The sequence below is a fragment of the Mus musculus genome, chromosome 7, assembly GCF_000001635.26.
Source record: "Mus musculus strain C57BL/6J chromosome 7, GRCm38.p6 C57BL/6J".
Classification (NCBI taxonomy): Eukaryota; Metazoa; Chordata; class Mammalia; order Rodentia; family Muridae; genus Mus; species Mus musculus.
Genome location: NC_000073.6, coordinates 31764254 through 31781333, shown reverse-complemented (window position 1 = coordinate 31781333; position 17080 = coordinate 31764254). Strand labels below are relative to the sequence as shown.

At 39.7% G+C, this 17080-nt stretch overlaps 2 pseudogenes; one reads left to right on the top strand and one right to left on the bottom strand.

Annotated features, from left to right (window-relative positions):
* The first annotated feature begins 775 nt into the window (after positions 1-775).
* Scgb2b8-ps lies at positions 776-2556 on the top strand (annotated as a pseudogene).
* An 11358-nt stretch (positions 2557-13914) lies between these two features.
* Gm29627 lies at positions 13915-14382 on the bottom strand (annotated as a pseudogene).
* Positions 14383-17080: the final 2698 nt, after the last annotated feature.

Here is a 17080-nt window from a genome sequence, read left to right as displayed (position 1 = left end):
GAGACACTATATACACACAGCATTTCCTGTGTTCTGTGGAGCAGTGTAGTTTACAGGCAGGCATTTCATGGTACCTTGAGGGGTTGTAGACCGCAGAGTTCATATTCAGAGTTGAATACCTCACTCTACCACTCACTGCTCTCACCACAAGGATAATACTCTTCAAACCACTTTAAGACATGGTTCCTAACAGAGTTGAGAGTGGACAAAGTGAACATGACAACAGGAATGAGCAACTGGGGAGTGAAGCACAATTTGTGGTACAAAAGCATCATTAGCCCCCAAGGATATCCACACTGCCAAAGAGCTGGAGACTACCCTGGCTGAGTGTCACAGAGAGGTAGATGGTGCCTCCTTGTCCTCAGCCTTCCAATAAAAAGGTCTCAGTAGCTTGGACAATGGGAACAAGAATAGGTAAGGAGTTTGACAAGGAAGCACAGGTGACAAGTAAAAACAGGAACACGGGTCATTTTGTTCAGCACTTGGGCTGCTTGCAAAAATCAGCACTAAACCCTCTTTGGCAAAGGTACAAACAACTCTCCAGAAACTGATGACATCAGACTGTCTCAGTCTGTTTGCTCTTCAGAGTGGGAGGGGACCCCATGCTGATGCCTCTATACAAGTTGAAAGGAGATCCACAGGTGCTAGGCTCTAGCCCAAAAGGTGTTTGGAACTCCTGGATGCATGTTTCCGGATGGGTGTGGCTGGGCTCAGAGCTTTAATGGTTTATAAAGAAGAGGAGCTGCTGTGAGAGGAGCATTTAGCACTCTTCACCATGAAAGGGACACTTCTGCTGGCCTTGCTGGTGACTGGAGAACTGAGCTTCCAGACAAGTGAGAGTGGTACCCTTGTTCACCCCATCTCAGTCCCATGGAGATATCTAACTGGGGCCCTGAGACAGACCTAGGTATCCTTGGGAGGACACGGGCAAGGAGTGTCAGAAGACAATTCATGCTTTCTGCTCTGAGTTAAAACTGTTGGGTTTGTGGGACGTGGAGACAGACTGGTGATGATACTCATGATGAAGGGACCTTAGATGCACAGTTGAAGCTGAGGCAAGTGTTGGGCTTATGTGAAGTTCAGATATCAAGGTCTGTCCACTCATGGATGTTTTTCTGCTAGTTCTGTATATTTCATGTAAACCATGTTGTTACTGTGAGGCTGAAGCCTTTGGGAGGGTTTGACTATGAGAAAAGTCAGTTAAGGCATTTGTAGATGCTACAAGGAACACTGAGTCTCTGCTTTGACCATCCAATTGTCTTTTAATGGTGTTTTTCTCTCTGCGTTTGCAGCAGAAGCACGTGTTCCTTTTTTCAAAGGCTATGCAAGTGTTCTCTCTGGAAAAAGATTGTATCAAGAACTCCAGACATTCAATGCTACTGCAGAGGTAAAGGTGGCCTTGGAAAAAATCTGTGGCTGCTACAGAGGAAAAATTAAGAAACGTATTTCTGGAACCCCAAATTAAGGCAATTTTCTGCCTACCTCCACTCACCAATGCAACAGATGCTGTAAGGCTGTGTACTGGTGATAAATGCAACCATTAATGCATGTCATATGAAATGCAAATGAGAAGTGAAACCCTTGCCCACACTAGTACACATAAAGCAGCATGCCAATTACACACCCAGCCTGTTCCTTGTACCATCCTGCAGTTCACTCCCACATGATTGGTAAACATGGGATTCTCACCCATAGTAGGAACAGGGGAGTCCTTGGGGTAGCCTCTGCACAGGTTTGGTACGCCCAGCTCTACTCTAAGATGCCTGAAATTTCTCTCCAGTGCCTATTTTGGAATATCGCTGGGGTCTATTATTCCCTAGCCGTCGATGAATCCCATTTCTGGGGGCATCATCTGTGCTATAACAAAACCTCCCACCACGTTTAAAATGTCACCCCCACCCCAGCAAGTGCGTACAGTGGCTCACCACTGTTGTCTCTTGTCCACTCTTGTTTCAAGCATAACTGGATTGCAGGCATGTATATTTTGAATAGTGCAGCTCTCACCCTATTTCCCAAAGTATTTTACTTGAGTATCAGGTCTTGAAAAACCACAGTGCTATCCAAAATGATTTTCCCCTCACAAGTCCACATGGAGGACATATTTTTAACATGGCTACACAGCCAATGTGCCTGGAGAGAAGTACTCAGATGTGGGAGACATCAACAAACTCATACTCAACTCTACTGTCCCTCTCTAGACCTAGCTCCCATCATACTTTCCAGAACCTTCTCCACATCTTCACTGCTGGCTATGGTGGTTTTCAGGCTTCCTCCTGTAGGGTGTGAGTGATATCCAGTTCCCTTGAGGCAGAATTTGTTACTGGAGACCTGAATCACTGCATGGGATTTTCTTTGCTGTGAATGAGAATCAGTCTCTTTGTGGGTGGTTGGGGAGCCCTGCTGAGGTCTTATACCTTGCCTGTAGCCAACACTGTCCCTCTCTGTCTTTTTTTTTTCCAGGAAGCCATGGTCACAAGCCCAGAATTCAGGGCATACTATGGTAGTGACAATATAAGATCCATTATAGATCTTTTTGAAAAATTATTAGAAGAATGAATGTTAATGTGTTTTGGGCAACCCACCTTTGCAACATGTCTGATCCAAGTGACATCTTGCTGACCTGTCCTCTTTCTCTCCTGAAGTTGGATTCCTGATACTGTTCCTTCATCATTCAGTCTCTTAGACTGATTCTAGTAAAAGCTTGCAACTCTGTTCTGTGACCTGTGTCTATGTGATGAACAAGGTCTTCAGGGGATCCAGGAGATACTAAGAGAAATGACTTGTATAGTCACTGAGAGCAGGGTGACTGCTTCTGGTTAGCCAGGTGATCATGAGACAGCCTTTCTGGTCTCATTTTTTTTTGTTGCTGTGTAGACCAGGCTGGCCTGGAACTCAGAGATCCATGTGTCTCTTCCTCCCAAGTGCTGAGATTATAGATGTGAGCCACCATTCTCAGTTTACTGGAGCTCTGTGAGACTCAGGAGACAAGGATTTTCTGAGGGAAAATAGCATGTAAGTAGCCACAGGATTCACCAGGTCGTCAGTATAGAAAAGAAGTGGAGAAACACTTTCCTCATTTGATGTCTCTGGGCTATATCACAAGACTATGAAATCCTTGTGTCCAGTTATAACAGGAGAGTAAAGCAGAGATCACATGGGTGTGCTTCTCAGATAATCTTGGTCTGATAGTGATATTTTTTCATTTGGTACAACCTGGCTAATATAGCAGTTTCTAAGACAGTGAAGGTTACACTCTGATACCCTACCTCAAAAACAAAACCAAGGGGCTGAAGAGATGGCTCAGCAGCTAAGAATGCTGGTTGCTCTTACAGAGGTCCTAAGTGCAATTCCCAGCAACCACATGGAATATAAAAACTATCTGTGACCCACCTCAGCTGAGTCTGAAGACAGCAACAGTGTACTCATGTTCATAAGTTGAATAAATAAATCTTTAAAAGAAACTAAGAACTTAATAATATACAAAAAAATTCAATGGGGAAAGAGATAGGAGTTTATGCCCAACATGAAGAAAGAGTGAAGTGTTTGGAAGAAGGTTCAATGATAGAGTGCTTCAGTGCATTATTGGGAACCTGAGTTTGACTCCCAGAACCCATGTAAAGCCAGACTTGTTAGCATGTGTCTAGAGTCCTAGTGCTCCTGTTGAGGGTTTGGGGGCACAGGTAAATTCTCAAAAGTTTGTAGACCAGCTACCCTGGCATTCCACAATATCAGAAAGCCAGAGGTCTGTACTAAACAATGGCTCATTATTGTCCTCTGATCTCTACATGCATGCTGTGGTATATGCATATCTGCTCTCCCTTATACACTCAAACACAAAACAGCAATCTAACAAGTAAAAGGAGAGAGGCCTGGAAATCCATGTAAATTAAAATGATGAACTCCATTTGTTAAAATGGACATACAACATATTAACACGACTCTCATTCTGTATATTAGTGGCAAAATTTGAAAAGACTCATTGAACAGAGAAAGTGCCTGTGAGCCAGCTGAGGGAATGAAAGTCATACAAACAGGACACATTGGTCAGTGTGTCAGAATGACACGCATGGAGCCATTGCTCTGTTCATCTGTTTCCTGATGTGACATAACAACACCTATGGCTTCCTAAAGAAGGCTGACTGGTCCTGTGAAAATCCAAATGGCCTTCCCAGGGAAAAGCTCTCACAGGCAAACCAATGACTCTGAAAAAACCGAACATCTTCACCTCTTAAGATCCTAGACAGTATTTGTCCAAAATACCATCTCAGGACCAAGCATGGTCCCGAATATGAAACCTGTTGAGATTATTCAAACCAGTAAATCCAAGAACTGTTTCCTGTGCCCAAGGAATCCCCAAGAAAAGGGTCATGCTTCTTCCTCATGTTTTTCTTTCTCCCACTCAACAATGGTCTGTCTGATATAGCTTTGTATGTCATTCCCTGTGTGCCTTCTCTTGATATATGTAGGAAGTATGTTTCTTCGTTGTTGACTTTCTTGTTCCATCATATCTAGAAGATAAAGTCTCACATGTAGAAATGAGACATGTATCAATGATAATTATTTTATTCACAAGTTCTTCTGAAAGGGGAAAACAAATCAATGAACACCCTGATAGTCAGTTAGAAAAGGGGTGAAATAAGGGGTCACATTAGAAGCAGTGAAGGTGTTCATTATCATGCCGACAGTGATTTCTTGGTTTTATACATTAAATAACATCTACCATGCGGGTCAGTGGTGGAGCAGGCCTTTAATTGAAGCACCTTTGAGGCATAAGCAAAAATATTTCTGAGATGGAGTCCAGCCTGGTCAACAGAGAGACTTCCATGACAGCCAGGGCTACACATAGTCACCCAGAATCACAATACAAAACCACCACCAACAACAACATCAAAAACAAGTATCTCATATTTTATAATTTATGCACAGTAGAGGGCACTGAAATTCTGCTTCAATAAACCTTAATAAAAGAAATGGTCCAGTACAAAAGAAATTATTTTTAAAACCATCACAAGAATCTGATTTCTTCTATATGTTATAAATCCAGAGTTTGGACAATGCCTACTCCTAGTCTTTGGAAGAGATTCTTACTTTGACCAGAGCATACCATCATGAACATTAATGACTGACTTTGAGTTCCAGGTTAATGGACTATCATCTCTTTCTTCTTTCTACACTTTCTGCTCTGTTTAGCCAGAAACATTTGAATATTTCCCTACAAAGACATAACCAGAGAAGGCTGGAGACTGCCTGTGTTCCCTCATCTCTCAGAGCAAAGTACTAAGAGCCTTCTGTTGCAGTAAATTTCCATCCCAAATATGCCTAGGCAATGAAAACACAACACAATTAACATGAATACATGCTGTGTGCCTAGATTGGGCAGATCTACTACTACACTACCATCTTCCACATCAAGTGACCTTATATAAATTGTGGTTTTTCCGGGCCATTTGCTTCTGCTCCTCTTCTTCTTCCTCCTCCTCTGCACCTTCTTCATCTTTTTTTTAATCCTTCTTTCTCTTCCCCCACCTTCTGCACCACCTTCCCTTTATATTCCCAATCATCAGCTCTCATTTATTTTACAAATTAAACATCAAACATAATTAGCCCCAGGGCTATCCATAACAGCCTTCTTGGGTTTGCTGCATTCAAATTTTACTAATTAAACATCATGTTTGGCAATATATGTGGCAACTTGTAATGTGCTTATTCTATACCTGATATCCTTGAAGGATTATACATGAAGTCCTACATGTTAGGCTTTGAATATTATGCAACATGACACATACCAGTTCCCAGGAGTGTGCAAGCTTCAGTCCCAAGGACTAATAGTGATAGACCTCTTGAAAGAGATTTATGCAGATTACAAGACCAACATGGCTAATGACCCCTCTCACATATTTGTCCCCCATAGCTTATATCTCCATGCTTATGTCAACATATGGGTGATGGCTATATCACAAAGGCCACTATGGCAGTTATTTCTGCTGCAAGGCAATAAGCTGTCTATATAGTTCACATACTCCATGAACTTCAAGGTCTTACTCCATAGAAAATCTTCTCTCATCAAAGGAGGGAGAGCTAGTATCTCAAAGTCTCCTTCAGTGTGAGCTCTTTAATATATGAAGATGATGACTTTTTTGATGGTTTGTATATGCTTGGCCCAGGGAGTGGCACTATTAGTAGGTATGGTTCTGTTGGAGTAGGTGTGTCACTGTGGGTATGGGATTTAAGAATTCATCCTAGCTGCCTTGGAGCAAGTATTGTGGTAGCAGACTTTAGATGAAGGTGTAGAACTATCAGCAACTCCTGCACCATGTCTGCCTGAATGCTGCCGTGTTCCTACTTTGATGATAATGGACTGAACCTTTGAACCTTTAAGTTAGCCCCAATTCAGTGCTGTCTTTATAAGACTTGCCTTGGTTATGGTGTCTGTTCACAGCTGTAAGACCCTAACTAAGACACTTTTAAAACAGAGACATGGGTGCAATGTGGAGATGGAGCAGAGACTGAGGGAATGACCAACCAAAAATGGGTGAAATTTGAAATCAATCCCTTGGGCTGAGTCTTTTGGGACAAATTTGATCTACATCATCATCAGGATATAAAAAATGTTATTCTTGTTTCTTCTTTGAGGATGCTTACTTAACAATCTATAACCAACAACAGCCAGCAACTAACAAGCAAAGGCCCAACTCTTGTGGCCCTAGTGTTTATATAACTCTGAAGAGTTCCCAGAATTCCAAATATCACACATTCACAGAAACTATTTGCAGCTGGTAAATCATGCCCTTGCTAGAGCACGAGGCAAGTCACAGTGAGTTACTGTTAACTGTCAGTGAAGAGCAACACCCTCCCTAAGTAACTAAATAGGGTAAAAAATGAATTAAATTTATAAACCCTAATTCAAGTCCAATTGGAAGTTAAGACTCAATTTAGGAGAAGGAAAGAGGATAACATCACAGATAATGAGGAAATAGCCTGCCTCCATCTTATGCTTAAAAGCCATCTTATAGTAAAGACAAACTAAATTCATTCATGTTAATGATTAAACAAAGCTCTGTATCTTAAGAATTGGACTAAGTCCTACCTGTAACCTTAACTACATGTGGCTCCATACTTCCTGTTCTAGGACTGACAATCATGTCTTTGTTTCAAAAGTTGTTTGAAACCATCTTGCAACCCTATATTTGTTTCAGAAAGTTTACATGGCTCCTTATGCTACCACTTCTGACTATGAACACCCTGTTACTCACAGCTTGTAGCCATATCTTTGATTCAAGAGGTCATTAGGACTAGTTTCTTTGTCCTATTTATTTTACCTGCCAAATCCCTTATCTCCAAATTCCCTAACCATGGGCTGTATAGGTCCTGTCTTCTTCATGTCCAATTTTGACATATCAAAACCCCACTTAGGGAGAGAGAGAATGTATATATACATAAATAGCTCAATTTAATTTATTGCATGCTTTAATTAATATGACCATGATGATTTCGGTGGGTGTTTTTTCCCTCCCACCATTTAGCTTAACAATACCAACAATATTAGAAAGATCATAAAGACACTTTTTAAACCAAATGTCACACTAGATTGGAAAATCTAAAAAAATAGATTTTATGTATAAAAACTACAAAGGCTAACCTAAGGTAAGATACATAATTATGACTACAATGTAACTTATAACTTCAATGTAACTTATTACTAAAATGTAACTTATGACTACAGTGTATCTTAAAACGAAAATGTAACTTTTAACAGAAATGAGATTGAAGCAGTAGTGAAAAGTTTCCCAGGTAAGATTAGCTGGGTTCACTGCTGACTTCTACTAGGCCTTTAAAGAACTAAGAATAATGAATCTCGAGGTATTCTACAAAGTATATTAGCAGAACTCAATTATTGAAGCCAATATTATTCTGATACCAAGTCAAAGACACAACATAAAAGGAAAATTATAGGCTGCTCAGTGGTGAAAATAGACACAATATTCTCAGTAAAGTTGTGTTGTACTCAATTAAAGAACACATCATTCCAGAGGTGGCTCAATGGACACATATGCTCAAGTGTTGTCAAAGACTCAAACGGAGAAATCACAGGAACATTTATTTAACAAGTGCAGGCTTTTGTTGAAATCCAGTCTACCAAGTCTTTGTGTCTTTTATAGAGGCTAGCTAAAATATATATTTCATTTCGAGCCAGCTTCTGCTCACTGTTGACAAACATGGAGTGCAAAGAAGAGGAGGAAGCCAGCCTGGTAGGGCATCCCCCTACCTAAGCACAATTTTTATCTTTGTGATTAAGGAGATGCCAAACAGGTAACTGGGACACACCTACCTCAGCCACCCACAAATGGGAATAACAAGTGGAAAGCAGCATGTCTTCACATCATTTCTTTGGACTTTGCTGGTCATCTGATTGCTCTCTGCAAGCCCGTACCTTCAATTTACCATTTAACCACTGTGTTTGTCATTTGCAGAGACTTTATACTAGGTATGGCACCCTTTCTATGTAAGTGTGACACTAGCAAAAAGCAGGGCCTTCATATGCTCTGCCTTCATTACATAAAACACTTTTTCTACACCTCCCTGGGTAATTTGTCTCCTAAATACCCAGTCTGCATCAAAAACCAACATGTTGGAAGGAAGGGCCACCTATGCATTAACATGTATTAGGAGCACACCAATACTCAAGTTGACTATTGGTCCCCATTGTGGCAGGCCTGGTCAGTGATCATATCATGGGTGCTTGAGAAGCAGAGTGGAGTCTCTGCTCTCTGCCTTCCACAATCCCCAGGTATCCTTCTGCTGTGTACCCTGGGATCAGACATCCCAAGTCCCTGGCAACCTGAGCTTGCCCTATCCTTGACTTTCAACATTTCAGATCATGAAGCAAATTAACCTCTTTCCTAAATACATTACCTAGTCTTGGGTCTTTTGACTGAAGGTAGATCAATTCCCAGAAATAACATCTACATATCCTCTGGAATTCTTCGGTAAGTTGTAAGAACACAGACTTCATTCATGTTCATTTATTTTTTAAATTTTATTATATATTTTCATCATTTACATTTTCAATGCTATCCCAAAAGTCCCCCATACCTGCCTCCCCACTCCCCTACCCACCCACTTCTAATTCTTGGCCCTGGCATTCCCCTGTATTCTAAGTGTCTGGCCAATAGTCTCTTATCAGTGTGTACATATCATATGAGTTATTTTGTGATATGGTTACCTTACTCAGGATGATAGAATCCAGGTCCATCCATTTGCCTAGGAATTTCATAAATTCATTCTTTTAATAGCTGAGTAGTTCTCCATTGTGTAAATGTACCACATTTTCTGTATCCATGCCTCGTTTGAGGGACATCTGTGTTCTTTCCAGCTTCTGGACATTATAAATAAGGCTGCTATGAACATAGTGGAGCATGTGTCCTTCTTACCAGTTTGAACATCTTCTGGATATATGCCCAGCAGTGGTATTGCGGGATTCTATGGTAGTTCTATGTCCAATTTTCTGAGGAACAGCCTGACTAATTTCCAGAGTGGTTGTACAAGCTTGCAATCCAACCAACTGGAGGAGTCTTTCTCTTTCTCCACATCCTCGCCAGCATCTGCTATCACCTGAAATTTTATCTTAGCAGTGCTGACTGGTGTGAGGTAGAATCTCAGGATTGTTTTGATTTGCATTTCCCTGATGACTGAGGATGCTAAACATTTTCTGAGGTGCTTCTCAGCCATTCGGTATTCCTCAGGTGAGAATTCTTTGTTTAGCCCTGAGCCCCATTTTTAATGGGTTTCTATCCACATCCTCTGTTCTATCTCAATGTCCTATATGACTGTTTCTAGGGCAGTACCAAAAGGATCTTATCACTATGGACCTGTGGCATAATTTGAGATCAGGAAGAGTGATACCTCCAGACATATCACTAGTTCTCAAAACTTCATTGACATTTATGTTTCCATTTGAATTTTTAGGGTGTCGTTTTAAATTTCTGTAATAAATAATACAGGCATTATGGTGACAATTGGACTTTCACAATATTTACCCTTTAAGTCCCTGAGCATGGGAAATCTTTTCATTTTCTACTGTCTTTCTCCATTTTGCTCTGTTTTAAAGCTTGTATTCCAAGCTTGTATTCAACTTCCTTGGTTTGGTTTATTCTAAGGCATTGTGATAGTCTCGGGATGATTTTGCATTGGATAAGTAGTCTGTTTCTTTTTCCCCTATGCCTTTCATGGGTATATAAAAGCGCTACTGAAATTGTTATGTTTATTTTATATTCTGTACCTCTGGAAGTGCCACTTTTGAAAATGTTTATCTCTATGTGTTTATGTTGGGGTCCAGGTGTTGCCTCACAAAAAACATGATCATGAATCTCAGTCAGACAAAGATAGTTTATTGAGCTCCATTGGTTGATCAAGGATGAAGACCAGACTCAGGAGCTAGCTTTGACCATGAGGCAGGATTCTCCATATCTTTTGAGCCTTGCAATCCATAAAAATCTGTTTCAACTCTCTCCACCATTCAGGATCAAGGGATAGGCCACTTCCTTAAGAACATGTCTTTGTTGTACATTTACTCAGCTCTTATTGCTTGGGCGTGTTGAAATGTGGAAGAAGGCTTGCCTTACCTAACACATATTTCTTAACTTCTAATCAGGATGTCTATACCTATACACATGTCTCTTTCTGCCTAATAGTAGGATGTCAATTCCCAGGGAGGTCTTAGGAACTTTATTTGACCCCAAGCCAAAATGGAATTCTTATTCCAAATACCTTCTTATATTGGTGTAGGTATCTCTCTTTTGGTGGGTTATGTTCCAGGGGCATGTACTAAAAATCAGGGCATAATAACATGCAGGAAGTGCTACAGGTGGTTGGTTCTTGTCCAAGCATATTGTGGCTAACTATACAAAGCAGTTTTAATGACTTCTACTGTGATGGGTTTCCAAGAACAACAAAGCAAAGAACATAACAGAATATGGAACCACCTAAGGCAAGCGAATGTTTCCTCAAAAACAGCACATGAGAAAGTTTCCTTATATCATTAGTAACAGCACAGAAAGGCTGCTTATACAGGCAAGAGTTACCTAGTACTTAAAAGATTCCTGGTGTAAAATCCCATCATCTGCAAATAAAGATTCATAGGTTTCTTCCTCTTTTCTTTTGTCCCGTTTATTTTCTTCCCTTGCCTTATTGCTGTGATGTAGAGTCCATATATGATATTGAATAGAAGTAGAGAGTGGGGACCCTTTTGTCTTACTCTTGACCTTAGTAGATATAATTTTCGTTTTCTTTTTACATTTCTCTTGAACTCACCTGCAAGTTTATCATTGTTATACACACACACACACACACACACACACACACACACACACACCTACCACCACACACACACCACACAATATATATATATATATATATTACATCCATTACTATTCAGTTATTATCCTTAATAAGTGGATTTTTTCATGGACTCTACTGCAATTTATCGAGTAGATATTAACAGATGCCTCTCCCTACATTAGTTTAAATGCTATTTTTATTCCTGTCTTTGAGTTTGTGATGATTCACTGGGATGTGTGTAGGTTGAACCATCCCTGGAATGATGTGTTCTTGAATTGTGTTCAACATAACTTTACTAAGAATATTGTGTTTATTTTCATCATAGAGAGTAGCCTATGATTTTCTTTACATGGTAAGTCTTTGTTTGACTTTGGTGTCAGGGTAATATTGGCTTCACTAATTAAGTTCTCCTATCTACTGTGGAATAACTTGAGACTCATTAATCTTTTTTTTTCTTGTTTTCATTAGATATTTTCTTTATTTACATTTCAAAGGTTCCCTAGTTTCCCCTCTTAAATCTTCCATCCCATCCCCCCCTACTGGTTCTCTACAACCCACCTACTCCAGTTCCTGGTCTTGCCATTCCCCTATACTGAGTCAATAGAGCCTTCACCGGACCAAGGTCCTCTCCTCCCATTGGTGACCGACTAGGCCATCCTCTGCTACATATATATTTAGAGCCACAAGTTCCACCATGTGTTTTCTTTGATTGGTGGTACAGTACCAAGGAGCTCTGGGGATATTGGTTAGTTCATATTGATGTTCCTTTTATGGGCATTTAGTCACATTCAGCTCCCTGGGTATTTCTCTGGTTCCTCTCTGATAAGAAGATATTAGCCCTGTAACTTAGTATACCCAAGATACAATTTAAAAAACACATGAAACTCAAGAAGAAGGAATTTCAAAGTGAGGATACTTTGTTCCTTTAAATGGGGACTAAAATACCCATGGAAGGAGTTACACAGACCAAGTGTGGAGCAGAGTCAGAAGGAAAGACCATTCAGAGACTAACCCCATTTGGAGATCCACCCCATAAACACCCACCAAAACCAGACACTAAGAAGATGCCAACAGTAGCCCCCTGACAGGAGCTTGATATGGCTGTCTTCTGCCAGGCTCTGACAATGCCTGGCAAATGCAGAAGTGCAGGCTCACAGTCATCCAATGGAGACTCAATAATCTTAGTTCTTTAAATGCTTGGAGGAATTCATCAGTGAACCCAGCTGATCCAGAAAATTTGACCTGGGAAACTTTTCACTACTCTTCAATCTCATTTGTGGTGTAAGTTACATTGTAGTTGTAAGTTTCATTTTAGCTATAAGTTACATATCTTGCCTTGTTTTAGCCTTGTGAGTTTGCATTAATAAAATCTATTTCTTTGGACTTTCCAGTGTAGTGTGACATAAATCTTTAAGGTATGTCTTTCTGATCTTTCTAATATTTTTGGCATTGTTAATGCAAGATGTTAGGAGAAAAAATACCCACCTAAATCATCATGGCTAAATTAATTAAAGAAAGCAATTAACTTAAACAAGCTATTTATTGATTTGTATATACAACCTGCCAAACCCTAAGTTTGGGTTCCATATATCAGCATTGTTCATGAAAAGACAAGACCTATATAGCTCACAGGTATGGAATTTACCAATAAGGTTTTTTTTTGTTTTGTTTTTTTTTTTTTTTTTTTTTTTTTTTTTGGTAAAATGTGCAGGGTTACAGGCAATGTGGCTTCAAATTCCCTCATGATAAAGGTTCAGTTTCTCATTTGAATTTTGTGCTAAAATCTTGTGTAATAGCTTTCTGGTCCTATAAAACATAAAAGACAACTCAGTCTTGCCTCTAAGCACTTGTGTATGCTCAGGATTTTTAACACCTCTTATATGACATTTTATTGATGGGATAAATCCACATAGCCCCTGGCTGGACTCCAGGAACCAGAATCCACAGACCCACTGTTCCACAGTGGGAATTGTAACTACCAAACTTATAACCACCTTCATTTTGATATTAAAACAATTTAAAATTATTAAAAACAGTTATAATTTATTGAAATAGGATTTTTCTGTGTAGTCCAAGATGGCCCAGGTTTGATTATAGATTAGGTTGGCTTCAGATTCACAAGAAACCTAACTGTCCTTGCCTTGCTCTCTTAAGCCTTGACATCAAAGTTCTGAATTTGTTTTTTCATCCATGTTTTAAAACACTTAAAGCCATTTTCATTTATTTTTCCCTTCTATGGAGATTAATATCTGTCTGTAAAAATACACTTTCCACTTTATCTTATTTTACACAAATACAAATATATCCATTATCTCTATATAAATTTAATTAATATTTTCCTGTAATTAACTTCATTTTAATTCATTTATATTTATGGTATGAGCCTATTTTAAGGACAATATATATATATATATATATCATGTGCTAGGATAATCTGCCCCAGTGTTCCCATGGATCCCACATTGAAAGAACCCAGATGCTTAAGATAGCATTGACATCTTAAATTTCTATTATTTCTCCCTTCTTTTTTTTATGGTGAAAAAAGTTTATAGTTAGAATCAGCCATCTAGACTCAGTTTAGATCACCCTAATCTTGTTGGCAACATCCAGAGCATCATAATCAGGAGCTAAGCAAACATATGCCTTCTTCTCTCTGTCAGGCCTTGTTAGGGTACGGACTTTGGTCACATCAATGTCATCGAGTTTCTTCATGGTCTCTTTGATCTGGTGCTTGTTGGTATTGACATCCACAATGAACACAAGCGTGTTTTTATCCTTTATTTTCTTCATGGCTAAATTCGTGGTCAGTGGCAATTTGATGATAACATAGTGGTCAAGCTTGTTTCTCCTGGGCTCACTATTTTGAGGATATTTTGACTTACTCTGGAGCCACAGGGACTTGGGCTTCCAGAAAGTGGGTGATGTTCTGATCTTCTTTTTGTGGGTATGGATGCCTTTCAGCACTGCCTTCTTAGCTTTCAAGGCCTTTGCTTTGGCTTCATCTTTGGGAAGGGCCAAGGCTTCCTTCTTCGCTTTTGGTGCCATCTTGGTGAAAAGGCTATTTCTCCCTTCTAAAATATATTTACAGTAATTTTTATTTATTTCTTGATTCTATGGAGTTTAATATGTCTATGGACAAATTGTGGATGTGAAGGCCAACAAGCACCAGATCAAAGAACTGTGGAGAAACTTTATGACATTGATGTGCCCAAAGGCCATACCCTGAGAAGGCCTAACAGAGAGAAGAATGTGTATGTTTGCTTAGCTCCTGGATATGATGAGATTCTGATTATTATGATAAGATGGCACTGAAATCTCACATTTCCATTTATTTTCTATATATTTTTTTTCATTTTGGAAGACATGTAGCCTTGTTTTCTCTCCTCTGATCAGCAGGAATTTGCCTGCTTCATTGCCCTGCAAGGTCTTTAGTATCTTTGGAATTAAGCAGCATCTCTAAGAAAGCAGAGAAGCATTGAGAGACCTTAGGTGGCAGAACAAGCCTGCACATTAGCATGCTGTTTAGTTAGGTTTGGTGTAGCCTCCCACAAGTCTGAAGCCAGCTGAGCCAGAACTTGACCTTGCTTCCACTAAGGAGATTATCTAGGGTGGAGCCTTCCTCCCTAGATCACTCTATTGTTCAGCAACAGTTGCTATTGCTCTTCATGATACTGTTACCTGCTGAGAGGCCCAGGGATCTATTCCAGAGACTATGCCCTATCCTGCACGTCATCACCTGCAGCTGGTTCCAGGCTCCAAATATGAATTGGTGAGAATGGACTTTCCTTCCTCTTTTAAAAAGCATGTCTGGCCCTTCTGGTCAGACCCAGCACTGGGACACCTTGGGCGCAGAGTTGGCAGACACCCCAAAGATCACCAGAGTACTCTCCAAGGGATCTTAGGACCTCTGGTGAGTTGAATAAAACTTCTGCCAGGAGGCATGTTCAAATGCCAGATATCTGGGCACCTTCCCTACAAGAGGAGAGCTAGCCTGCAGAGAGGGCTCTGACGACTGAAACTCAGGATAGAGCTAGTCACCGAGGTCGGCTGAAGAGGGTAAAAGAATCACAAGAGGAACAAGCTCTAACCAGAGACAAATATAACAACTAACTCCAAAGAATACCATACGGCAAAAGGCAAACATAAGAATCTTAATAACAGACCAAGACCACTCACCATCATCAGAACACAGCGCTCTCACCTCACCCAGTCCTGGGCACCCCAACAGAGCCAAAAACCTAGACACGGATTTAAAAGCAGAACTCATGATGAGGGTAGAGGAAATCAAGAAAGACTTTTCATAACTCACTTAAAGAAATACAGGAGAACACTGCTAAAGAGTTACAAGTCCTTAAAGAAAAAGAGGAAAACACAACCAAACAAATAGATGTACTTAAAGAAATACAGGAAAACACATCCAAACAGGTGATGGAAATGAACAAAACCATACTAGACCTAAAAAGGGAAGTAGACACAATAAAGAAAACCCAAAATGAGGCAATGCTGTTGATAGAAACCCTAGGAAAGAAATCTGGAACCACAGATGCAAGTATCAGTAACAAAATACAAGAGATGGAAGAGAGAATCTCAGGTGCAGAAGACTCCATAGAGAACATCAGCAAAACAATCAAAGAAAAAGTGCAAAATGCAAAAAGATCCTAACTCAAATCATCCAGGAAATCCAGGACATACTGAGAAGATCAAACCTATGGATAATAGGAGTAGATGAGAATGAAGATTTTCAACTTAAAGGAAGAGCAAATATCTTCAACAAAATAATGGAAGAAAACTTCCCAAATTTAAAGAAAGAGATGTCCATGAACATACAAGAAGCCTATAGAACTCCAAATAGACTGGAAATTCCTCCTGATACATAATAATCAGAACAACAAATGCACTAAATAAAGATAGAATATTAAAAGCAATAAGGGAAAAAGGTCAAGTAACATATAAAGGCAGGCCTATCAAAATTACACCATACTATTCACCAGAGAGTATGAATGCCAGAAGATCCTGGAAAGATGTTATACAGACCCTAAGAGAACACAAATGTCAGCTCAGGCTACTATACCCGGCCAAACTCTCAATTACCATAGATGGAAAAACCAAAGTATTCAATGACAAAACCAGATTCACACAATGTCTTTCCATGAATCCAGCCCTTCAAAGGATAATAGCAGAAAACAAAACAAACAAACAAACAAAACAAACAAACAAACAAAAAACAAACAAACAAAAAAATACAAGGACAGAAACCATGCACAAGAAAAAAACGAGAAAATAATCTTTCAACAAAGCAAAAAGAAGACAGCCACAAGGTCAAAATGCCAACTATCACAACAAAAATAATAGGAAGCAACAATTACTTTTCCTTAATATCTCTTAATATCAATGGACTCAACTCCCCAATAAAAAGACATTGACTAACAGACTGGCTACACAAAGAGGACCCAACATTTTGATGCTTAGAGGACACCCATCTCAGGGAAAAAGACAGACACTACCTCAGAGTGAAAGGCTGGAAAACAATTTTGTAAGGAAATGGTCTGAAGAAACAAGCTGAAGTAGCCATTCTAATATCGAATAAAATCAACTTCCAACCCAAAGTTGTCAAAAAAAGACAAAAAGGGACACTTCATACTCATCAAAGTAAAATCCTCCAAGAGGAACTCTCAATTCTGAATATCTATGCTCCAAATGCAAGGGCAGCCACATTCATTAAAGAAACTTTGGTAAAGCTCAA